Source organism: Triturus cristatus, chromosome 6 (genome assembly GCF_964204655.1).
Source record: "Triturus cristatus chromosome 6, aTriCri1.1, whole genome shotgun sequence".
NCBI classification, from domain to species: Eukaryota; Metazoa; Chordata; class Amphibia; order Caudata; family Salamandridae; genus Triturus; species Triturus cristatus.
Genome location: NC_140589.1, coordinates 580,319,928 through 580,345,825, shown reverse-complemented (window position 1 = coordinate 580,345,825; position 25,898 = coordinate 580,319,928).

Sequence of the window (25,898 nt, the reverse complement as noted above, 5' to 3'; positions counted from 1 at the left end):
GGTTGTTCTGATATGGGGGGGGGGGGGATGGAGTTCCAGATTTTTGGTGCGTTTCCAGCAAATGATTTGGCTCCGTTTTTCTGCTTGCGAGTTTTTGGCGGGATGAGTAGTTGGAGCTCCTGAGGTTTCTGGACTGGCCGGCTCTTTTAAGTTTGGCAGCCAGGTATTCCGGTTTGCCTGTGTGTAGAGCTTTGTGCATGAGGCAGGCTGTTCTAAAGCTAGCTCACAATTCAACTGGGAGCTATTTAAGTTCTCTGAGAGCGGGAGAGATGTGTTCGAATTTCTTAGTACCCGTAACCATTCTGGCAGCTGCATTGAAGGTTGTCTTCAGGGGGGCGAGGTGAGATTTTGCTGTCCCTGTCAGGGTCGCTCCCATAGTCTATTCTGGAGAGCACTAGTGCTTGTGTGGCTTGTTGAAGGTCCTTGGGTGGGAGGAAGGGTTTTATTTTGTATAGTAGTTTCAGGTTGAGAAAGGCACTTTTAGCGGATCTTGAAATGTGTTTCTTCATGTCCAGTTTCGGCTCAAGGGTGATCCCTAGGGATTTTACCGAATCCGCTAAGGTGAGGTTATCATTGAGGGCGTCAATTGCTTTGAGCCATTTTTCAATTTGGGGGTTTTCGTGTTGGAGATGAGGAGTATTTCCGTTTTCTCTTGGTTGAGTTTCAGGTGATTACTTGTGAGCCAGTGTTGAACCTCCTTGAGCGTGATGTTAAGTCTCTGGATGTCATCTATTGACGAGGTTTCCAGATAGAGCTGCGTGTCGTCTGCATATGAGTGAAAGGGAATGTTGGATTTCCTGAGTAGAGTAGTGAGGGGTTCAATGTAAATGTTGAAAAGCTGCAGGCAGAGCACCGACTCTTGTGGAACACCCCTGATGACGGGGTGGAGGTCGGAAGTAGATAGTGCTGAATGGGTGATTGAGGAAATGCATGGGACTGACAGGAAGATTCCTGGACTGCATATGTACTAAGTGGGTATTTACAAGAGTGTACCAATAGTATGTAGCTGGTTAGAGGTCTGCATGCATAGTGCACAGAATATTGTAGCTGTACTTGTGTTAGAGGCTAGACCATTCCATAAGTATATGATTAGGAACTGGAATGATTACAGTGCTGCAGAGTGCATGGTGAATTTATAACTGCTTAGGTATTAGTGCACCGAATGGATACGTGTACGGTGCTGGATGGGTGATTGGAGAAGTGCATGGGACAGACAGGAAGATTCCTAGACTGTATGGGCACTAACTGGGTATTTAGAAGAGTGTATCAATAATATGTAGCTGGTTAGAGCTCTGCATGGATAGTGCACAGAATATTGTAGCTGTAATTCTGTTAGTGGCTATGTCATTCCATAAGTACATGACTAGTAACTGGAAGGATTACAGTGCTGCAAACAGAGTGCATGGTGAATTTATAACAGCTTAGGTATTAGCGCACTGAATGGATAAGTGTATGGTGCTGGATGGGTGATTGGAGCAGTGTATGAGTACTGACAGGGCAATGCCTGCTCTGCAAGGACTATGCGTATGGGATTAAAGTAGTGCATGAATCTCTGCTGCTACTTTACATTTTTACAACAACTTTTAAAATTACACCTAGCCAAATAAAAAGCAGGAACCATTCACATTTCTCTGCTATAAGTCTCACCATATTACTGAAAAACATAAATGGATGTCTCTCTACCACAAAACTATCTAAACCTCATAAATTCACAGCACAAACTTCAAATTTAAACCAAACACCAAACATGATGTCACATATTTCAACTGCACATCTTTAGAGACTTATAAAAACTAATCTCATCACTAATACCTTAACTCAACATATGCATTTCCAATTTGAAATCAACACCTAAAACTATGTGGTATACTACTAATGTACATATCCACACACTGAAACAAACTTCCATAATCAGCCATCCCTATTCCAAAACACACATAATACTATACAGAATTTATATTAAACAACATTTAAATACATTATAAAAAACTGCAATAAACTTTTCTTCATTACAAAATATATCTCAAACTTCAAATTTCATGATTTATATTTTATCTTTAAAAACAAAGGCACCACATAGTACACCTCACAAATTAATAACTCACCTTTCAAATTGATTTGCAGATTATGAAGTATGAGAATCTCACACCAGATTTTTTTATGCACAACCATGCATTTATGCACTTAGCAAAACCAAAAAATTGCAAACTTTCCCTCTCTTTCTTTACACTTATAGATGTAAATAACAAATCACATTACTTCCAAGATTAATTCAAATTCTAAAACACATTTCTATTGGTTAAACATATCAACCCTTGCCAACTGGCTTCTAAGTGAAGCCAAATTGCTTCTGGAATTTTCTGTAGTTACGCCTGCACCGTGCACCATAAGTGATGGCTCCGTGAATCCATACGGAGTTAAAAAATATATTACAAATAATTTTACCACTTTTTTTTTAATAGCACACCACTGATAACCATAGAACTGGCTAGGGAAATCTCACTGCATTAATATATTACATTTTTTATAACAAATACACATTTTAATGCCACAGATAACTTTCAACCCTACCCCCATTCTGCTTAATGCCTGTTTCCATAGTAAAAGTTCATAGAACACTCAACTGAATCACATGTCACAAGTTCAGCACACAATGTTGCAAATACAAACAGCAAGTGTGCTTGACTTTCCAAAATATCAGCTTATCCTATCTAATGTACCTTTCAAACATTTTTTACTAAACAATAAGAAACATGCTTTTTAAAGACAGAAACATGCACCCTATTTTTCACTCTATAATGTTCTTAATCAGCCGATCATTTCTCTTCTTTTTTTAAAACTGCATCTTGTCCACCATTTTAGATACCTCTTATTCTACCAACTGCCTACTTGAGCTACAGACATCTTTTCAGTGCATCCAGACTTCCCTTCAAGATGCTTAGAGTGTGGATTGTGGGACACAGCTATGTTTTCTGGTGCAAAAGGTATGCTTAACACAGAGGTATTGACTAAGATCTAGCTTTGCAAAATGTGGACATTAAATGGATTGGACAAAGAGGATTAAAGTGGCACCGATTGATGCCTTTGGTTAAAACCTTTGTACATCTCCAACCCCCTGACCTCATGATTGTGCACTGTGGTGGCAATGACCTAGGCACATTGACTGGGGTAGGTCTGGAAATGCTAATGAAGGACACCTTTGTAGAATTAATGTTGCTTTTTCCCCAAACTGCCTTTTTTTACTCCAACATATGTCAAAGACAGAAATGGAACTGGTCCAATCAATTTTGTCCTCAGATTGAGAAAGCTAGAAAAAATGTCAATAAAGCAGCTTCTGCTTAACTCAGAGACCATAGTATGGACTCCATATACAACAACAATCTGCGTTTCAATATGGATGGCATTTACAGGTGTGATGGTGTACATTTCACAGATAAGGGAAACAGAGTCATTCTCAACAACCTAAGGCTCTGCATCAGCACTTACATGTAGCTACAAAAAGCTCTGAATAAACACAAGGGCTCTTTTTAGAGCCACCTAATAACCCAACATATAATTTATTTTTTGAAAAAATATATTTAAAACATTCTTGTTTGGAGTCGCGCATCGAGCGCGACTTAAAGCTGCGCATCCATCACGTTCACACAGGGGGGCCATGCTGAGAGCCGCACACCCATCCCATTCACATGGGGGGCCGCGCTAAGAGCCGCGCCCACTCCATGTTCACACTGGGGGCCGAACTGAGAGCCGTTCACTTTCACTAATTTACATTCGCCTTGGGGACCCCATCCCCCGAGGCATGTCCACATCTTCTTATACATTGGGGACCGGGGGGGGAGCCCCAATGCCCCCACGGTCCCTGCCGGCTCCCCGCCTCCTGCGGGAGCCAGCATTGCTTTTCCACATGGGGAGCTGCTCACATGCACCCACCCGTGTGGAAAAGCAATAGGCTTTGGATTTTGGAACCGAGAGCAGGAAACCTGCTCTGGCTTCTAAAATCCAAGGCAGTGTTTGCTATGACAGGGCGGGAGCCGTGCTCCCACTCTGTCATAGCAAACAGCAGTGTCCTGAGGATGGGCACATTGGGACATTGCAGGAGCTAGCCCTGGGGGGTGGCGGTCCCCAGGGCCATCGAGGACTCCAGGAGGGGGGCCGCGCGGCCCATCTCCCTTCAATTAGAAAGCCCCGGGAGGTGACGGTCCCCGTATTTGCATTTTAGTGCCCTGGGGAGGGGGCGGTCCTGGGGCATGTGGGGGGCTCGAGCCCCCCAAACAGTTTTTTTTTTTTTTTAAAACAAGCCTCAGGGGTGGGGGTCCCCAGGGCTGCGGGGGGCTGTGCATCCCCTTGCCAATATTTTAGAAAAGCCCCAGAGGATGGCGGTCCCCGGGGCTTGGGAGGCCTTGGATGCCCCCCCACAAATTAAACAAGCCCCGGGGGTGGTGGTTCCCGGGGCTGCGGGAGGGTCTAGTGCCCTCCCGAATATAATTGACATAGCCCTGGGGAGGTGGCGGTCCCCGGGGCTGTGGGTCACCCGCAGCCCCCCATTAATATTGTTGGGCAATGCCCCCGGGACCTGGCCCACCCGGGGGCCTCAATAAAATGAAGCGCGGGAGCACGCGCTTCATTTTTTTAAACATTTCGGCGGGATTTGCGACCTCAGCGTGATTTTCGCCTAAATGTTTTTAAAAAATGCTTTTTTTGGACCTGGGGGTCCTTGTGGGCCCCCTGCGCAGGTCTAGGGGTTCAGAGTGTTTCTACCCTGCCCCCTTTTCTTGTTTTTCACGTTTGTTTCACTGTTTTATTGTGACTTGGTTCTACCGAGTCACAAGATGGCTGCCAACGCTTCCTGGTTTGGAGTGTTGGCCGCCAATTAAAATGAAGCTCGTGGTCGGGAGGGGTCGCGACTTCACCGCGGCCATGGATATCGATATTTTTATTTTTTGAAGTTCTCAGCAAATACTGAACGGATTTACACCATTTAAAAAAAAGGTCGCTTTCTGAACCACGAGCTACCTTTTTACCAAATTTCATGTAACTCAGTTCAGCAGTTCGGGCTGTAGCCTTGGCTAAAATTTCCTATATACATATATATTCACTGAAAAAAAAATAGGTTTCAGGGGTGTTATAGTTAGCTGGACATTTCCCTCGTACAAAACCATTGAAATTCCCCCGTTATAGTTAGTTCAGCTAACTATAACTCGCTCCCCCGCAATGCACTGCTGATGACGTCACATATTACATCACTCATGACAAGTCTAGTAACATCACTGATGACATCACTCATGACATCTCAAATGACATCACTGATGACATCACTGATGACATCATCCAGTGACTGTGTGTTTCTGTAAAGTTTAATTTTGTTTTATATATATGCCAAGCTGTATTGTGGAATGAGTGGGTGTATAAGTGTCTGTATGGAGGATTTAGTAGGTGCATGACTGACTGTATAAGTGAGTGATTAAACGTATCTTACTGAATGCATGGGTTAGTGACTAAACTGTGTGAATGTCTGTATGCGTCTGTCTGTTTGTGTGTAAGCGGATGCATGGTTATTGATTGGTTGTCTGAGTATCTGTATGGGTGCCTGAGTGTTTGTGTGGGTGGGATGTGTGTGACTCTGTGCATAGATGTGTCAGTGGGTGATTCACTGGGTGCATGGTTTCAAAACTAGCTCTGTGATGGACTGTATGGGTGGGTGAATATGTGTATGGTTGTGTTAGTGACTGAATATATATTTCATTAGTACATGTGTAATTTAGTACATATGTGAACAGCAGTATATATGTATGTTGGAGTACAGAAATGACTAGAAGTGACAGCGTGTGATAGTGTGAGTGTCTATATAGGTGTATGAGTGCATATGATAGTCCTATACTGAGTGACCATAAGTATGAGTGACTGTACGGGTGAGTGAGTGGATGGGTGTTGAGGAAATTCGATTTTCGATCTCGCTTGTATTCAGCCACCATTTTTTGTGTTCCACCGCCATTTTGTGTTGCCCTCACTCAGGCAGCACAATGAACAAAGTTTTTCTGCTGATCTTACTGCGACGTGTCAAATAACCTCCTGTCTCTGTTTACGAGACTGATGTCAGGGACTGGCTGAGTCCACTAATCCTCGTCTGGTTTGACTAAACCCTGTCTCGACTGTCTGTTGGTTCGCACCATTCTTTCCTGACTTTATCTTATCTTCTGGCCTTCGCTATTCTCTACTTGTATTCTCTCATTTCACAACTGTCCTCCAAAGCATACAAATGTCCTGCCACCTGCAAGTTGAGTTGTAGACACTACCACTGATTAAATTGTGGAGAGGGGTGACAAAAACAGCTGGAAGAGAGGTTTATTTGGGTTACATGATATCTTGTTTTCAAACTTTTCTCATTGGTTATATCTTGTTTTCAAACCTTTCTCATTGGTTATATCTTGTTTTCAAACTCTTCCCATTGGATAACCATGTATGCATTGGGAGTGTTCTTGGTGAATCTATGTGCTATAAAAGATTGTGCGCCACGAAGTAAAGTGGCAGTCTCCTAAGAACATACTGAGTGTACTTCTGGGACAACAGTACTTAGCTGCAGCTAAATAAACCTGATCTTCTAAGCTCAACAGAATATCCTGTGTCTCTGTTCAACAAAGCAGGTGAACTCAGGAGATTAAGGCGTGCCCTGCACCGCCAGGCCCATAAGGCCCTGGTTCTTCAATTGGTGCCCTCTGTGAGGCGGCTTCAGAGGTAGCGATTTTGCCTGAGGGTCGTGAGGAACCCCACAAGAAAATTCTGGAGGAATCGCGAACCACGTCAAGCAACCCCTGTATGTCGAAGTGGTCCGAAGGTCTTTTTCAGCGTGGCTTCTCCTTCCTGACGGCTGCTGACGACTGCTGCCCTGACTGCCGCCATGCTTTGGCCCCTTTTGGTGATGTATGGTATCGTGAGACGCAAGACGGGCCTCTGTTGGCATAAGAAGACACTTAGTTAAGTATTGGTGGGTAGCTCCCACTCTTTCGTTTTTTGTTTTTGTTTTGGGCCTTTGATTCGGCTATTGCAAAAGCCGAAGCCGAGGGGTGAGTACAGATTGTGCTGTGTTATTTGATTTAACCCCTTGATGTTTGTGAACAGTCCAGTGAAATAACGATGCCTGGTCTGAGTAAGTTTAGAAAGTTTTGTTGTTTTGGTTGTGATAGGGATTCCCGGCTGGAGGACTCTTGTCCAATTCCTCCGGTTGGAACTCCCACTTATGAGCTTCATTCTAAACATGGTGTTGGCCCCATTGCCTTTAATGAGGCATGGATCCGATACACGAAGAACGATGGTGTTCTACAGTGGCCACAGAATGGTAGCTTTGAGCCTGACATATTAGATAATTTGGAAGCAATTTTGTTGAAAAGAAAAGCCCGGCCGGCAATGTTTGACTCTTTCCGCCTCTGGCGTAAGGAAGCCAAACAGAGAGAAATTAAACAGGCAAAACGAGATAAGAAAACCCAAAGTATGACGATTATACAGGCTGCCCAGCAATTTAAAGATAATGAGATTAATCATGAAATGGAAATTTCAGAGAGACAGCATCATATGGCGATAGATAAATGCTATCCGGTGTTGCCTATTTCCCCTTCTGATAAAAGTAAGGATCCAGAGGAAGGTCCTTTGATGTCTCACTTATTGAGATTGCCTCCTCCCCATGTACAAGGTGCTAATGCACCCCCATTGTTACAACCAGTTCAGCCATTAGTTGCGCCTCCGCCTGCTCCGGCTCTTCCGCATTTGCCCCTTCCGGTAGTGCCACCCCCACCTCTTCCGCCACCGACTTCTTTGCCTCCGTTTCCTGAACATCAATCTCCTTTGCCTTCGGCTCCCCTTATAACTGTTAATTCTTCTGTTAGTTCACCTAATACCTTGTCCCCTGTTCTTATGTCTAATTCTCCTACTGTGCGCAAACGAATCACAGATACTGCCTCTGGGTTTCTGTCTCCTTTCTTTGAGACTTTGAATATGTCTCCGGCTTTTTCCCGAAGACAGTCTCGTAGTCAGCTTCCAGCTTCCGACGAACGGGTAATGTTGGATTCTCTTGCTCATAAATGGATCGAGAAAGGTCCCCAGTATAGTGCGTATGATATCATGACTACCTTTTTTCAATGGGATGCGCCCAGGCACAGATTTTTAATGTTATGTGTGATATTCTTGTTAAAGGATGGGAGGATATGGATTTGGGTTCAGTTCCTCAGGGTTTGTTAGATGTTCAGGCTAATTTCGATAAGGGACTCATTGTGGGTTCTAAGGTTGAGGATGCCGTAAGGACACTTGTCACTTTTAGGTCCTTATTTTCCTCACAGATTTTTTTCGATTCCGATCCTGCTGTTAGGCTGACATCGAAACATTGTCCCATGAGAGAGGTTCCTCCAGTGTGGAGAGAAGCGGTTGCACAAGCAGGTGCTAATCCAGCTGTTCCCGCGCACTTCCAGCGTATATGGGTACATGTCCCCTGGAAGAGATCTGAAGTTTTGGCTCTTAAACAGTCTCTACCGGATCCCCGTAAAAACCCTGCTGGCTGTTATAAGGAGTTGTCCCAGACTGTTGACGCCTGTATTATGAATTTAGCCGATATTGATATGCTGATGGGAAATGTAGTCCCACAAGCATTATGGGCTCGGATTCGTAGAGAGGATCACGCCCAAGCATTGGGTGGCGATTGGACTGCTATAACTGCCGCGGATGCAGCCCAAGTGGGTGGTGCTAAGCCTGATGCTTTGATTTCAGAACTCCCTGGTAGGATTATTACTTTAATGAAAACGATGATGCCCGCCTTCCGAGTTAATTGGGATAAATTAGCTGCGTGTAAGCAGAAGAAAGATGAGAGTGTCTCTGATTTCTTCACTCATTTTGAGGAGACGTTTATTGATCACAGTGGTCAGGATATGACTACAGAGGGTGGACAGCGATTATTTGTAGATAAATTCGTATTTAATTTGCTTCCCGAACTGTCACATAAGTTGAAAGACTCCGAGAGTTCATGGGCTGTTTCTTCTTCTGACCAGATATTGGCTACTGCTCAATATTATGAGAACAGGGATAAAGAGGAGAAAGATAAGCAAGAGAAGAAGACGAAAGAATTAAAAACGAAGGTTCTTCTGCAACAAGCTTATCCTCCTCGTTATACTCAGCGCCAGTTTCAACAGCCTCCACAGTTTCAGAGGGTGTATCAAAAGCCTGAGCCCTTTATTCCGCGACCTTTATTAGGTCCTAACCAATGTGTCTATTGTAGAGAGGAAGGTCATTTTAAGAATAGCTGCCCGGTTTTATTGCAACGTAAGGAAGAACTATCTGCTCCACGAGGCCGTGGTGGTTTCCAGATAATATACAGGGGTAGAGGTCGAGGTGTGATGCCTCAAGAACAGCGTTCCTTACCCCCTCCAAATTCTACGAACTACTTCGATCAGCAGAATACTCAGTCTACACAGTATTACAATGATGATTATCATGTTGAAGGTGAAAATGAAAGCCTTCATGCTAACTAGGACAGCCATAGACAAAGTGAGGGAGTTGTATCGATTCCAGTAAATCAGGATGGGCCTTATGTCAATGTCATTACAATGGGTGTTTCAGAGCCATTTCTTTTAGATACTGGTGCGATGAGAAGTTCTATCATTCACTCTAAACTCCCTGGGGCACCTTTGTCTGGCTTAACAAATGTATCGGTAGGATTTTCTGGCGCCCCAGTTCGTAACCCGGTCTCTTGTCCTTTGCCTATTTCAATTGGCCATTATGATTTGGAAGCTCCTCTTATTTTAACGACTGGTTGCGGCGAGAATCTGTTGGGTTTGGATCTATTGAAAAGGATGCATGCAACGATATATTGTTCTGGGAAACATCGTTTACATCGCATTCAGTACAACGCGATGCTGTTACATCGCGGTCGTTACAACGAACGCATGTAACCACGCGATGCCATTACAACGCAAGTCTTTACATCGGCTTGCGCTAGATGGCGTGCTAACATTACAAATACTGTAGTTTACTATCCCAACACCTTCCCTACTGTTAAGTGGACTGGAGTTGGAATAGTAAATTACGCTTTTCTAATGTTAGCACGACATCTAGCGCAAGTCGATGTAAAGACTTGCGTTGTAATGGCATCGCGTGGTTACATGCGTTCGTTGTAACGACCGCGATGTAACTGCACGCGTTGTAATGACTCGCGTTGTTACGTCATACATCCATTTGCAACGATTCATACACTCAGCAATATTGGAAAGTATAATAATAAAGGGAGAGAAGAGGTTGATGAGGTGCCTACATCTCTTGTCATGTGCAGAGTGTACAACACCCTAATAAATGACGGATTATTATTATTATGTTTGAGGTATAGCTGAGGGCAAGCGTGGTCCTAAGTGAGAGACAGTAATGATGTAAGAGTTAAAATGGAGTCAGTAAACACTCACACAACCAGAGCATTTAGTGCCTCTACATATCTTCCCATGTGTTTACCCATTATATTTTCACATGTATTTTCACTTTTGTAAAGATTGGATACGTTTGCAAATTGTGTGCAAAGTATCCTCAAAAAAAACCATACATTCTATAGTTGCATAAAAATATTTTACCAGTAGAAGAAAGATAATAAAATACGTTCTGTGTGACCATTCACACTCCTGCCACTATGGACAGTTCTCAAAGGTCTATAGGTACTTTTATGAATACCTTGAAGATTAAAAATCTATGCTAGTTGTAGTTATAAATGTATGATCAGGAAACCAACTGCTTGATAAATTATCACGAATCAGCTTATCTGTGTTTACAGATAACTAGTTCAAAAGAAAGTCCTGGAAGTGCTATTTGTTAATACAGAACGTGGAACAATATGCCATTTACCTTTATTTCTTATCTTGGCAGGAAAACTGCCATCTCTCTGGCTTTCAATGGCAGCAATGATTTTCCAAGACAAGATAATTAGTCAGTCTACACAAAAAATAACATATTTTTTCTATCTCATTCTGATAGCATTTACCTTCAATCACAAATGTGACATCCATCTTATTTCAAACGGAATTGTTTTCTGTTCCTCGGAGTCGTTGCATCCAAGAGATTTTATCTTTGTCCTACAATTTTGCAACCTGATCTTTACCATTGTATTTTCGTGGCCCAGACATTTTTATTGCTGAATACACAGAGGCAATTTTCAAAGAGTCACCTACAAGGGATCCATTCTGAGCACTTTGTTTTTCTACAGTGTTAAGAAAGTGACCTGGGGTGTATGCCGCTGTGTTTCCATAATATACTGAAAAACCTCACAAGGTTCAATTTTTTTTCTATTTCCAGTCTGAGTTTTAACCTGATGTTATATATACATATATAATTATTATAAAACTAATGATTCGCAAGGCATTTTATGATTGTGAACAGAGCGCCCTGTTGTGGGTTAAATTACATTTTTTTTCTGTATGTGAGAAGCACTGAATGAACAAATGTAAACTCTCTCAAGCAGGCGTGGTCTACCATTCATCGAATGGCCAAACAGGCGTGAGCATGTTCTTATGTGTAGTAAATGAGATGGCCCAGACATGGTAAGAAGATTTGAAGATCCTTTAATGAAGAACGGAGGTATGCGAGAGCGGACTCTTCCAAGCAGGAGACTGGAGTCTAAGGGGCATATTAAAAAGGAACAGGGAAAATTAACGCTAAGGGCGCGTAGCGTTAAATTTTTTAACACCTTTTATCGCTGGATAATATCACCTGGTTATCGCGTTATTAACAACGCTAACCGCCTAGGCGATAGCGGCATTTTGGGAGGTTATCGCTGGTAATGCAGCGATAAAACTACAAGGATAGGGATATCTTTGTTGATAGCCCATGGTGGACTTAGCCATGTAATCCACCTCCCATTGGATTACATGGCTAAGTCTGAAAATTAGCAGACGTAAAAAAGCAGTGTTAATCGTGGTTAGCGCTGCTTTTTTTGTCTCTAACAGGGTTAGCGTGAAGCTTGATAATAGGAGAAATGTCACTTAGCGACATTTCTCCTATTATTTTGCTCTGGAACGCCCACTTTGCATCTCATTAGAGATGCAAAGGGAAGTGTAGTGAAAAAGGGTGCTAACATGCGATTTTGCATGTTAAGACCCTGTTGTTGATGGGGCGATATTTTTATCTCCGCTTCTTTGGCTTTTAAAGCCAAAAAAGCGGAGATAAAGCCCTCGTTAATATGCCCCTAACTGCTTTGGAACAGAACAGAACGCCAATTCGAGAAGAAGGTATGAGCATTATTACATAAGTACATTCTAATAAAGACTAGACCATGTATTACATTATGCCTAAAAGCGCACCTTTGCTAAGCCATGGTAGCCACAGCTCTTGCTACTCCCTCTCCCAGAGAAGCAAGCTCTCAAATTGTGCAGGGGTGGGGTGTTGCTGAACTGTAAAGAACGATCTTTGTCATCTCCGGAAGGGACATCCTTGGAGGTCACATTTCATCATCAAATTCTTTATTTCGACTATCTAGAGCACTCAAATATAAATATGAAACAGTTCATGAAATACAAAAGTTCCTTTTTTACAGCAGAGAATATAGTTCCAAAAAAACATCATACATCGTACATAAAGCGCATAGCGCAGACACAATGGTTAGTTGAATCATACAAACAGTATACAAAATGTATTTGTAACAAACCAGCCCCCACTTTTCAAATGTACTTGCTCCTACCCAGACCCACACCATATTAGTAGGAGCACTGCACTTCCCGTACATTAGTTCCAGTTAATTCTTTCCTGCCCCTAATTCTTGTAAAGTCCTAAGAAAGTTGCTAAGAGCAAAGTTATGTGCAATTCAATTCACTTTTATTACTAAGATTTAGATGTACAATAAAATCCACATATAAATATCATACAACACAAAATCAATATATATTTAAAAACCTTTTAAAAAACGCCAGTTCATTCACAGGGTTAAAAATAGTGCATCATATCTCGTACAAACTCCATATTTCTCAAACAATGGTTTCAAGCAAAAACAACGATTTAAGGGGCATATCATCAACGGCCAGCGATAGTTATCGCTGGCCGTGTTTAGCGTGCAGAAAATTGCAGAAAATTAACGCCGCCTTCCAGCGGATTCTACCGCCCGGTGAGCGCACTATCAGCAACGCGCATCTCCGAGGCAATAGAAATCCTGGCAATATCGGCATAGAGGGACAATATCGCAGGATTACCTACGATAAAATAGAGAGTTACACAAAAACATTGCTGATAGGTAGATGTGGACTCAGCATATTAATCCACCTCCCATTATGAACATAGCCAAGTCGGAAAAATAGAAGGCGTAAGGAACCTGCGATAATGCCTGATAGCGCTAGTTTAAATATCGCTAGGCCGGCTAGCGATTTCCTTGCTGATAGGGAGAACCTCTGTCAGCAAATATTTTCGCTGTATTTCACACGGGAACGCCTACCTCGAATCTCATTAGCGATGCGAGGCGAGGTGAAAGGATAATGGGCCCTACAGCATGGATTCACGCGTTAGCGTCTTATAGGGCGTTAAAATTATCGCCGCTATTTGCTCGAAAACAGACGCAAAAGCGGTGATAATTGTAACTCCGGCCGTTGATGATATGCCCCTAAGTGTAATGAAGGTCAAGCAAATAATTCATTCTCGAGGGTTTGAGAGGCAACCTTACAATGATTACAAAATCTGTCCTCTCATGTCATGCCACTCCAGATGCCTATAATCGAATTTAAAGGTAAAATTAAATATTCATAAGAAATAGCAACAAAAAGCTCCGGACTCCACGTTCCAGATTCCAAGATCAATAACTATGAGGTCATGTTAAATAGCATTTACTTTTTTCGCATACTGCTCAACATATTGCGTTTCATATATCCTGGGCTTTCTACTACCCGTGGCCCTCAAGGTCATCACTTTATTCTTTATATTTATTTTCAAATGATGATTCTCAGCATAACTGTGCAAGCAATGCAACAGTTTATGTAAACCATTAGGAGTAAGGCATACAATCATGACATCTTCTGTATATAGCAAAGCAGCTATATAGCAGGAGGCTAGTTTGGGGGCATCTCCTCCCTTTGCATTCAAAGCCATGGGAAAATCATAAACATACAATAAAAATAATAAAGGAGCAAATAAGCAAACTTGTTTAACACCATTATTAGTTAGAATTCTTGGGACTTGTCCACAATCGCCTCAAAGTAAAACGTGACACCAAGTAAAAGAGTAAAGTGCTATTATAAATGTAAGGAGAGGCTCAGGAAGTTTCAGATTTCCAAGCTTTGCCACAGATTAGGTCAGTCCATGCGATCAAATGCAGTAGAAAAGTCAATATATGCTGCTTAGAAAGACATACTGCGCAATAACACATATTTCTCTGAAATCATCTACAAAACTGTAATATTACCTTGAGTGGAACTATCAGTTCAAAAACCCGCCTGTTCACATGGAATAATGTTGTTGTTATCCACCCAGCATCCTAGATGATCCTAAATGCTCTTGGCAAAAACGTTCCCCATGGAATCAAGCAATCGTATCTGCCTAATTACAAGGAATACTGGGGAACCTTTCTAATTATGCCTCTCCATGAGGTGGAACAGTTCAGGTGAGAGCAATATTTAAATAAGGTAGCCAAGTAGCCCGATGTAGTACATACTCTTAGGTTACTGTTCTAGTTTAATATAGAATGTTTGCCATGATTTTGTGTTCCCTACGAATGTTCCCTCATACCCATACTGTGCTTGTGTTTAAAGGCGGATTCCATTCCAAGTCAGTTGCGTTCCTGCTTCTGCCTGGGAAAGTCTGCTCTTGTATCATCTCTATGTCTCGATTTAAGAACCTTAATCTTACCTCATCTATCGGCTGCATCTTCATTTACTACAATTTGGCGACTTCCTGGGATTCACCTTCGCTGCATCTTCATTTACTACACCTGCCCATAGATCTTCTATCATCTTTATAATAGTAATAGGAATTTAATCTGGGCCCCTGGCGCTGGAGGCTGTAGCTCGATGAATAACATCCTTAATCAGGCTTTAGAGGGGCAATATAAATCTCCATGGTTAATGTGAGGGGAGATCAGTGGGGAAGAAACCTCTTCCGTAATAAAGTTGGGTGCATAAAGGGTAGTAATATGCGATGACCACTCTTCACTTGAGATAGTGCTGATTTAAGATTGCCCACAGCTCCCACAAGTTAATGTTATCTGTTATAACTTAAGTGTTACCATTCCTTTCCCTCAGCTACGTCTTCCCTATTGGTCAGCCAGGATGAGTGCTGGAGTGCTTGGTGATGATTGGAATGCTGAATGTTTGGGGATGTCACAGAATGCTTGGGTGCCTGGTGATGTGCTGAGTGTCAGTTGGAGCATGCAGGCTGAGCAGCAGGGAGGCTGCTCCTGGTGGGGCTAGCTGCTATTTACCATCTTCTACTTACTTACCTGAAACGTACCCTGTAACTAAGCTTGAATAGACCAACTTTATATCATACACCATGATTACAACATTATCATTCACCAGTTCTGGAATTTTTGTGGGTCGCAGGCTCATTAAGACATATAACCACATTTTATCAGCCTTTAATCTTTTTAAAGTGGCTTTACATCTTGCCTGCCTTTTTAAAAAAAATAATCAATATCTTTCTCTATACTGAGAAATACAGAATTGCTCCCTTTGACATTTATTAATACATTTATTCAAACTAAATTCTTTATGTAGAGCTAAAGAAATACTTTTATTTAATCTAGGGGGGCCACATGGAGTTGAATTATCTGTCACAAAATACCACATATTCTGGTAAAATTTTGCACAAGGGATAAGTCCCTGCTCTGCACTTGTAAGTCATTCTTTAAGTCTACTTGTAGATTTTCTTTGTCGAAAACATTCCATTGCAGCTTACCATTAGATGCAAGTGTAGCTTGTGAGATATTGGGTTGTTGGTTGACTGGGCTGCTGTGAGCTCTTGTCAAGCAACAGCCACAGTCCCTAGCAGGCTGAACCACAAAATGTCACTAACTTAACCTGTGCTTAACCTTGGGTAGCTTGGCACAAAAAGCAGTCAGGCTTAACCTAAAGGCAATGTGTAAAGTATTATGCAGCACACAATCACTAATAAAGTGAAAACACAACACAAGAAAATACCACACCAATTATAGAAAAGTAGTGTAAATTTTAATAAATAATTTGACACCAAAATTACAAAAATCCAATCAGTAGAACTGAAGTTATGAATCTGTCAAATTAGTTAAAAGTATGTTTTAGCAATTAGTGAATGAGCCTGGTCAGCACTTAACTTCTGACTCAGAAGAAATTCTGAGAAAAAGTGTCTGAGAAGGTAAATATCAGCAGGACAAGGCTTCAGGTGGTGTCTGAGATTGTAGCGTCGTGATTGGATGGTCTTGGGTTGAAGCCACAGTGAAGATTGTTATGTTTGCACTCAGTTATCGAAATTTAAGTTGAAAATCTTCATCAGGACTGGGCAGAGGGCTGTAGCTGAAGACAGTTCCACAAGGTCAGATACCTCTTTGGTGAAGGGCTGCTGAAACAGATTTGCTGCCGTAGAGAAGAATGTAGCGGGAGAAGCGTGAAGTCAATCTGACCAGCAATGCACCTCGGGTGGATAGGCAAGCAGGACAGGCACTTCTGCCACTCAGAGCAGTTTTTGGCCAATTTTTTTTTTCAATCTCCAGTTTTGGGAATTGGTCATTTGGGAACCTTTAGTATCACAACCAAGAGTCCAGGACTGGTGGGACACCCTTTGGGTGCTCAGGATGCACCTAGGCTGGGTTCAACTTTGGGTCCAAGATAGTGGGATTCTTTTATGTGCCTGTGGTTCTGAAAAGGAGGCAGGGTCATTAGGCTATTTGCGTAAAGGCAGAGCAGAGGCTATTTAGTTGTAAGTGGGCTGTACTCAGTTATGACCACCCCCATCCTGCCAGCAGATGGGCCATTGAGACACTTCTAACCCCTCTATTGGGTGACTGTCTGGGAGAAATTCAAAAACTCTAACTGTCAGCTACACCCAGTCATGTGATCCAAGAGAGGCTGCAGGCACAAAGGATTAAGGGCAGGACAATGTCAACTTTTTAAAAGTCTGTCCATCAATTGTTCTTTAGGCAAATATCATCCTGAGTGGGATGGGTATGACCAGATGTGGGTCCGGTGCTCTCCATGCCACTGGAGTCAAGCTATTCTGGCTGATGCGGGGTGATACCCCAAAACCGGTCCCAGGGTGCTTGTTTCCTGTGCGGGAGGGCTTGGCCTGGCAATTTGGGCTGGACTTTTCCCATGTGGTGCAGGATCAAGGCTGATTTGCATATGGCTGGCTTTAAACTGGAATGGACCCAGAAGCAAATAATGATGGATTTAGGCTCAGATCTCAGTACTGGGGTGAATGTCTGACATTGTTTAGCATTCTGTCCATCAATTTTTCCTTTTTCAACTTTCTAAAAGTGACATTTTCAAAATGGTGATGAAAAATCCATCTTTACCATTAAAGAGGGTTTATCTTTACAATTGCAGAGGTCCTAAACATGACATATATTCTCCCAATTAGGAATTTAATAACCTCTCAGTAGTAAAAAATGAATTAAGGAGTTTTCACTACCAAGACATGAAAAACTTTAAAACGCATGTCCAACCTTTTGATTACAAAGCCCCCTGCCCTATGGGCTACCTATCGGCTACCTTAGAGGTGATTTATATGTAATAAAAGGGGAGTTTAAGCCTTGGCAAGGAGGTTTAAATACCAAGTTGACATGGCAGTGGAGCACTGCACTCAGGCTGCAATGGCAGGCCTGGGGCATGCTCTAGAGTGCTACTTTGGAGGGTCACACAATAAGTGCTGCAGGTCCACTGGTAGCATTTAATTTATAGGCCCTGGGTATATGGTATACCACTCACAAGGGACTTAATGGGTAAATTAAATTATGCATATGCCAATCAAATCATGTTTAGGGGAGTGAGTACACACACTTTAGCACAGAGTCCTAAGGCCAACAAAAACAAATTTCAGCAAAATTTTGAGGCAAGTAGGCCAAACATTTGGGGAAATACCACCCTAAGGCTAACAGGTCTAACAGCGTCACTTTGCAAGATCTTCAAAAATATTCTTCCAAAAGGACCTCTGTTATGTAGGTCTAGAGTGTTGTGAAATTCAGATATCTGAAGCGTGTCTCCTTTACAAAAAGATGCCCAACAAAATTCAAATTACATGGGCTGAGAATCACTCCGCTTCAGCTTATATGAAAGAATTAAAGCGGTCCTTTGGGGCCAACTACCCCTCGTGTTACCTACAGTAAGTTCCACACAATTGGATTGCTGAGAGATTTTCGGTGGCCATGCCCTCTTTCTCCACCACTCTGCAAATGCGCCTTCTGTTGCACTACTAGTTGGGGGATGAAGTCCCCTTGGTTCTTGAGGGTCCTTGGGGGGCCAACTACCCCTCCTGTTGCCTCTGGAAAGTCCTACACAGCTGGATTGCTGAGAGGTTTCTGGAGGCCACGCCCCCTTTCTCCAAAACTCTGCAAAGGTGCCTCCTGGTGCACCACTAGTTGGGAGAGGAAGTCCACTTTACTGCTGAGGGTCCTTGAGGGCAAACTACCCCGCCTGTTACCTCCAGTAAGTACCACACAGCTGAATTTCTAAGAGGTTGCTGGACGCCATGCCCCCTTTCTCCAACACTCTGCAAACGCACCCCGCGGTGCACCACTGGTTTGGGGAAGAAGTTCACTTTATTCCTGAGGCCCTCAGGAGGCATGGGGATGTCATCCCCCCACCAGCAGTGCACCAAGAGGAGTATTTGCAGAGTGGCGGAGAAAGGGGGCAGGGCCTCCAAGTCCTCTCAGCAGACTTTCCTGAAGGTAACTGAATGGAGTCCCCTTGTATACTGAGGTGCCTTGGACCCCAAGGCACCTCAGCATACAAGGGGACTCCATTCCCCAACCACCACTGCACCAGGAGGCACATTTCAGGGTGATGGTGAAGGAGGGGTGGCCTCCGGTGACTTACTGTAGGTTTTTTTAAGGGAGGAGGGCTGCCTGACCCCCAGCCCAAGCTGATTTTAGCCCCGGGACCCCATTCCTTGGGGCCTGCGCCCTTTTTCAAATGGAGGGGTTCACGTGGCCCCACCCCGAGATGATTTTGACCCCGGGATCCCCATCCCCTCGGGCTGCCTTTTATTATTATGTTTGTTACAAAACAAGGGAGGTGAGCCGCATGGCTCTGGGTACCCCATACCACGGGGCCTGGCCACATTACTGGGTACCCTGGTCCTATACAGGGCACCCAGTTTAGATGGAGACCATGGGAGGTCTGAAGGCCGCGTGGTCCCTTCCATCTCCCTGCGTCCTGCGATAGCCGGCATTGCTAACATGCAGCACCCTCTGTCCAAAAGCAATTATGCTCAACTTTGAACAAGCAAGATTATTTGTAATGCTCTCACTTGTTGAAAGCAGAGCAGAGTTTGCAATGGCTTGGCGGTAGCGGTGCAATGGCAGCCCGGGACATTGCTGGAGCTGGCTCTGGAGTGGCGGTCCCTAGGGAAATTATTTGCTCTAGGAGGGGGGCTATGCGGCCCCCCTCCATTGTGTGATTTAGCCCCAGGGAGGTGGTGGTCCCTGGGGCTGTCAGAGGGTACACACTCCTCACAATATCTCTAAAAAAAGCCTTTGGGAAGTGGTGGCCCCTCGGGCTGCAGGGAGGAAGCCACACGACCCCTTGCACTAAAACAAAAAAAGCCCTAGGGAGGTGGTGGTCCCACTGTGGCCCCCTGCATTTTATTAAATGAAAGCCCCAGGATGGTTGCAACCCCCTGGGCTGCGAGTGGCCCATGCAGCCATCCGCAATTATTTTACTATAAAGCCCCGGGGATGTGGCGGTCCCCGGGGCTGGGGGAGGCCATACGGGCCTCCTCTGCATTAATAAGTTAAGAAACCCCGGGGTGGTGATCCCCGGGGCATAATAGGCCCCAGAAGAGGCGGTCCATGCGCCGGTCCTGCCTTAATAAACAATGCCCCTGGGGAGCCTGTGCTTCATTTAAAAAAAAGATTTTGGCCAGATTAGTGGGTCCCGCAGAAAAAAAAGCTTTTTTTGGTCCTGGGGCCTAGGGGGTCAGGGTGTTTCTACCCTACCCCCTTTTCTTTTTTTAACATTTTTTGTGCGACTTGGTTTAACCGAGTCCCAAGATGGCTGCCAACACTTCCTGGTTGAAGTGTTGGTGGCCAATCAAATGTCAGTATGGTCTCAGTAGGCTGCTGGGCTCCCAATAGATCTATATTTGTTAAACTTCAATATCTCTGAAACTACTGAGTGGATTTACACCATCATGAAAGCACGCTTTCTGAACCAACATCTAGCTTTCTGACGAATTTGGTATCATTCCTTTCAATTGTTCAGGCTGTAGTCGTGTTCAAAATGAAAAATCCCTTTAGACATAACATGGAGAAAACTAATTTTGGTACCACCATTTTTTCTCAGCCCCTGCTTGACAGATTACCCCAAAACTTTCAGCAGAGCAGCTGAATCAAAAAGGGGAATGTTTTTGAAAATTTCATGTAGATTCCCCAAGCGGTGGCAAAGTTATTGGCAAAATGAAAAAAAGCTTTTCCAATGGAAACTTTGGTCCTAACTATAACTACCTACTGGCAACTGCCTGTAGGTAAGTTTTATAGATAGATATGTATATTCTATCTATCTATCTATCTATCTATCTATCTATCTATCTATCTATCTATCTATCTATCTATCTATCTATCTATCTATCTATCTATCTATCTATCTATCTATCTATCTATCTATCTATCTATCTATCTATCTATCTATCTATCTATCTATCTATCTATCTATCTATCTATCTATCTATCTATCTATCTATACAGAGATATATGTGTTTATATATATCTAGAAAGCATGCGTTGGGCTTGACTTTTGTATTTGGATGTGAGGTTCATTTTGCTACAACACGGCGACTCACAGAAGGAAGATGTAAGGTACCACAACTACCACAAGGCCACGGTGGGCTAGAACTGTAATTATATAGTGGTGCCTTTAAACTGCCGTGGTTGATCAGCAGAGAGCAAGCCTTTGCCCATGAGGAAGTGCTGAGAAAGCACAAAATGCGTCAGGCTTGACATTTGTATTTGGGTGTGAGGTTAATTTTGTACCCATGCCGCAACTTCCATCAATAAAGAAGGCAGATTTACTTACCCGTGTGGGCCTTTCCATCTTTAGGCAGAATGTTGGTGGATGTGTATATACATATATACATATATATATATATATTACCTACTGGCGGTCGCCAGTAGGTAGTTATAGTTAGGACCACGTTTCCATAGGAAATCCGCAACATTCTATTTTGAATAACTTTGGCGCCGGTTGACGAATGCTCGCGAATGTTTCAAAATAGGTGGGGCGCTCCGCTCCGCTCCTACCCTGAACGTCTCAGGGGGATTCGTCAAGCGGGGGCTGAGATAAAAGGGGGGTCCCAAAACGCGTTTTTCCCATGCATTTTTCCATAGGACCTTAAGACACAGCTACAGCCCGAACGGCTGAACAGAATTACTTGAAATTTGGCAGAGAGGTAGTCCTCAGGTCAAGGAAGTGCCTTTTGTAGGTTTGGTGTAAATCTGTTCAGTAGATTCTGAGAAAATAGCCTTTAAATCAATATATATATCTGAGCCAGCTTACGGTGCGCTTACGGTGCGCTTACCGTACGCGTACGGTGGCGTGCGCGAGCGTGATTCTGATTGGCCCTTAGATCTTAGTAAACATTCGAATCGGTCAAAACCAGGAAGCGGCGGCCGCCATTTTCTCTCTCACACTCTGACAGGGGGTTGAAAAACAAAGTGCAAATCATGTAAAGGGGCTGTTTACCCAGCTCCCAAGCACCTAGCCATGTCGAGGGAGTCCCCAACGATCCCCCAAGTGAAAAAAGGCAATTTTATTTTTTTCGAAAATTTCGCCGATTACGCTTACCGTATGCGTACGGTAAGAAATAATAATAAAAAAAAAAAATATCCACATTCTCCCCACCCCATGTGCAAAAGGTGCCCGAAGGGCATCTTTTGTGCATGGCTCATATGAGATAAACAAAACATATATTTTACCTGTCACAACGATGCTCATCATATGACCTCCATGTGCGCACGGTGCGCGAAGCGCATCGTGCGTTCATGGCCCATCTAGCGTACGAGAAGCCCACCGTGCGCGCACGGAACGAACTGCGTTAAGTGGGCGCGCACGCCACAAATGGCGTAAAGTAACTTAGCATTTAAAAAACCGTACAAATTCACTGAAAAAACCATAGGTTTCACACACGTTATAGTTAGGAATTAGCATTTAAAAAACCTTGCAAATTCACTGAAAAAACCATAGGTTTCACACATGTTATAGTTAGCTGGACATTTTACTGATAAAAAACCAATGAAATTCCCCCGTTATAGTTACTGTAGGCAACTATAACTCACGCGACCGTAATCCTCTGCTGATGACATATGTGTCTTTATGAAAAAAAAATATTTGTAATATATGTATAGCTAAAATTTAATGGAAGAAGACATGGGCAAATAAGTGTCTAAATACAGTATTAGCATCAGCAGAGGATTGCGGTCGCGTGAGTTATAGTTGCCTACAGTAACTATAATGGGGGAATTTCATTGGTTTTTTATCAGTAAAATGTCCAGCTAACTATAACATGTGTGAAACCTATGGTTTTTTCAGTGAATATATATATATATATATATATATATATTCACTGAAAAAACCATGGGTTTCACACACGTTATAGTTAGGAATTAGCATTTAAAAAACCTTAGAAATTCAATGAAAAAACCAAAGGTTTCACACATGTTATAGTTAGCTGGACATTTCACTCGTAAAAAACCAATGAAATTCCCCCGTTATAGTTAGTTCAGCTAACTATAACTCGCGCGCCCGCAATGCACTACTGATGACGTCACATATTACATCACTCATGACATGGTCAGTGACATCACTCATGACATCACTGATGACATCTCAAATGACATCACTGATGACATCATCCAGTGAATGTGTGTTTTTCTGAAAATTAAATATGTTTTATATATGTATATCTCAAGGTCGATGGAAGAATAAATGAGTATATAAGTGTCTAAATTGATGATTTGTTTCTGAAAAATTGATTGTATAACTGACTGATTAAGTGTATCTTTTTGAATACATGGCTTAGTGAGTAATGTTTAAATGTGTAAATACCTGTATCAGTCTCTCACTTTGTATATAAGTGGCTGCATGGGTTGGTGAGTAGCTACATGAGTGTCTATATAGGTTAATAGTTGGTTTTTTGAGTATCAGTATGAGTGTCTGAGTGTCTTCATGGTGCGGTGGGGGTATTACGTAGTGCATAGATGCATGAATGAGTGACTCACTGTTTGTATGTGTTGAAGACAGCATGTGTGCAGGACTGTATGGGTGGATGAGTGTGTGCATGGGTGTGTTAGTGAGTGAGTGACTGTCTCAATAGTGTCTTCATAAGTAACTACATATGTTTTAAACTAGTATATGTGACTATTGGTGTTTATAAGTGAGTATATGTGAGAGTGAGAGATTGGAAGAGTTCCTGTATGAATAAGTATGTGTTTCTATAAGTGATTGTTAAAAAGACTAAGTATGTGTAAGTTTCTGTAAAAGTAAGTGTGCTGGTGTGTGTATAACTGTATATGCAAGTAAATGGATGTTTGATTCTTTATTAGCATGAGTGACTATGTGTGAGTAACTCTATGGATGAGTGGGATTGTGTTACAGGATGTTTAGGTGTATGAGTACATATGATGTGTGAGTACATGTATGAGTGACTGTATAGGATTGTTGGTGGATGAGTGGATGTGTATGTGGATCTTAGAATTACTGAATAGGTTGTTGTAACTGTTATTGGTATGTCCATTGTTTTGAAAATGTTAGTCTCTATTTTTGAATGTTTGTATCAAAGGTTATATTAGGGTGAGAGGAGGTCTACCACTCTGTCACAAGGATAATGTCATCAGTGATGTCATTTGAGATGTCATCAGTGATGTCATGAGTGATGTCACTGACCATGTCATGAGTGATGTAATATGTGATGTCATCAGTAGTGCATTGCGGGCGCGCGAGTTATAGTTAGCTGAAATAACTATAACGGGGGAATTTCATTGGTTTTTTACGAGTGAAATGTCCAGCTAACTATAACATGTGTGAAACCTTTGGTTTTTTCATTGAATTTCTAAGGTTTTTTAAATGCTAATTCCTAACTATAACGTGTGTGAAACCCATGGTTTTTTCAGTGAATTTCAAAGGTTTTTTAAATGCTAATTCCTAACTATAACGTGTGTGAAACCCATGGTTTTTTCAGTGAATTTGCAAGGTTTTTTAAAAGTAATTTTTTTTTTTTTCTTCTTTTTTTTTTTACATATTTTTATTTTAATTTTCTATCCTTTTTTAAAGACTATGGTTAAATTTTTAAAATTCTACAATATGTTTTTTTTAACATTTTTTATAAAATAAACAGGTAAAATTTATTAGCAATACATTTTTTCCTTTTTTTTTTATTTTTTTTTAGTACGCGTACCGTAAGCTTACGGTAAGCGTACGGTTTACGCAATGTCCGTAATTTATCTACGCTGTTTGCGTATAGTTACGCAATTTGCGTAGCCGCGCATACTCCGCGTGGGGCGCAAAACGCGTGTACGCTACACGCGCACGTTACGCGGAAGTGTCGGGGAGTGACTGTTATGCGCATGCGCGCGAGCGCGTGTCTTTTTTACGCGCATGCGTACTTTTGCCGTAAGCGTACCGTAAGCGTACGGTAGGTCATGTGATCATGAAACACAACTTTTGATTGGTTGAAACTACTTTCAGTTCTAGAACTCTCCTACACCACACCCATTCCCCTCATTTCTGCTTGTGATCCCTTAGGAGAAGGAGCTGGGTTGTCTTTGTGATACGATGGCAGAACAGCAGAGCTCTTCTGAGAGTGAGGCTAGCAGCACTACCTTGAGGCAGAGAGCGAGGAAACAAAAGACCTCTTACGTATGGGAGTATTTTACTTTTCCAGAAGGCCAGCAAAAGGTAAATGCACCCTTAGTGACTTGCAAGCTGTGTAAGCGTGTACTTTCAAGAGGTAATCCTGACAGGAAGTATTCCTTTGGGAATCACACCATGATGAGACACCTTAAGGATGTACACAGAAGGACACATGCTCGACTTACTGAAGGTAACCCTTCAGTAAGTCAACCAAGCACATCCACAGCAGCTCAGCCTGGACCATCATCTGCAGAGCCGAGTCCTTCTTCTGCAGGTCAGGTGAGCCCTTCATCTGTGGGGGGAGCATCTCCTTTTTCTGGTCCTCTGGAAATTAACCCTCGGTTTGCGAGGGTTGAAGTACGGTGCGCCAATTGTCACGATCTAATTACTTATAGGCAGACCAGTATGTCCCTAGTGAACAATAAAATAGATCAGCACACTTGTCGTACCGTCTAATATTCCCATTCTTTCTTTCCTCTGTCCCTGCATGAACACAACGGCTCTTTTAAGAGCCAACCTTACCTTTCATCTATTTTTTATATATGTTTTTAAAAACTTTTTTTTTTTTTTTACCGTACGCGTACGGTACGCGTAATTTTTTTTTTTTTTTTTAAAAACACTAAAAATCAATTATCACATTACAAGGTCCTTGAGAGACTACAATTAAAAACTGCAAATGTGATTGTAGAGAAGTGGAAAAAAGGGACCATGACATTATTGACTTACCATACCCACTCAAAAAAAGATTTATTCATTTAATTTTTTTTATTTGCTTTTAAAATGGTTCTAGTTTTCGAAATTTTTCTATCTCAATCTGAAAAAAAAGAAAAAAGTATTAATATTTAATAAAACATTTAATAATACAGTACACATATT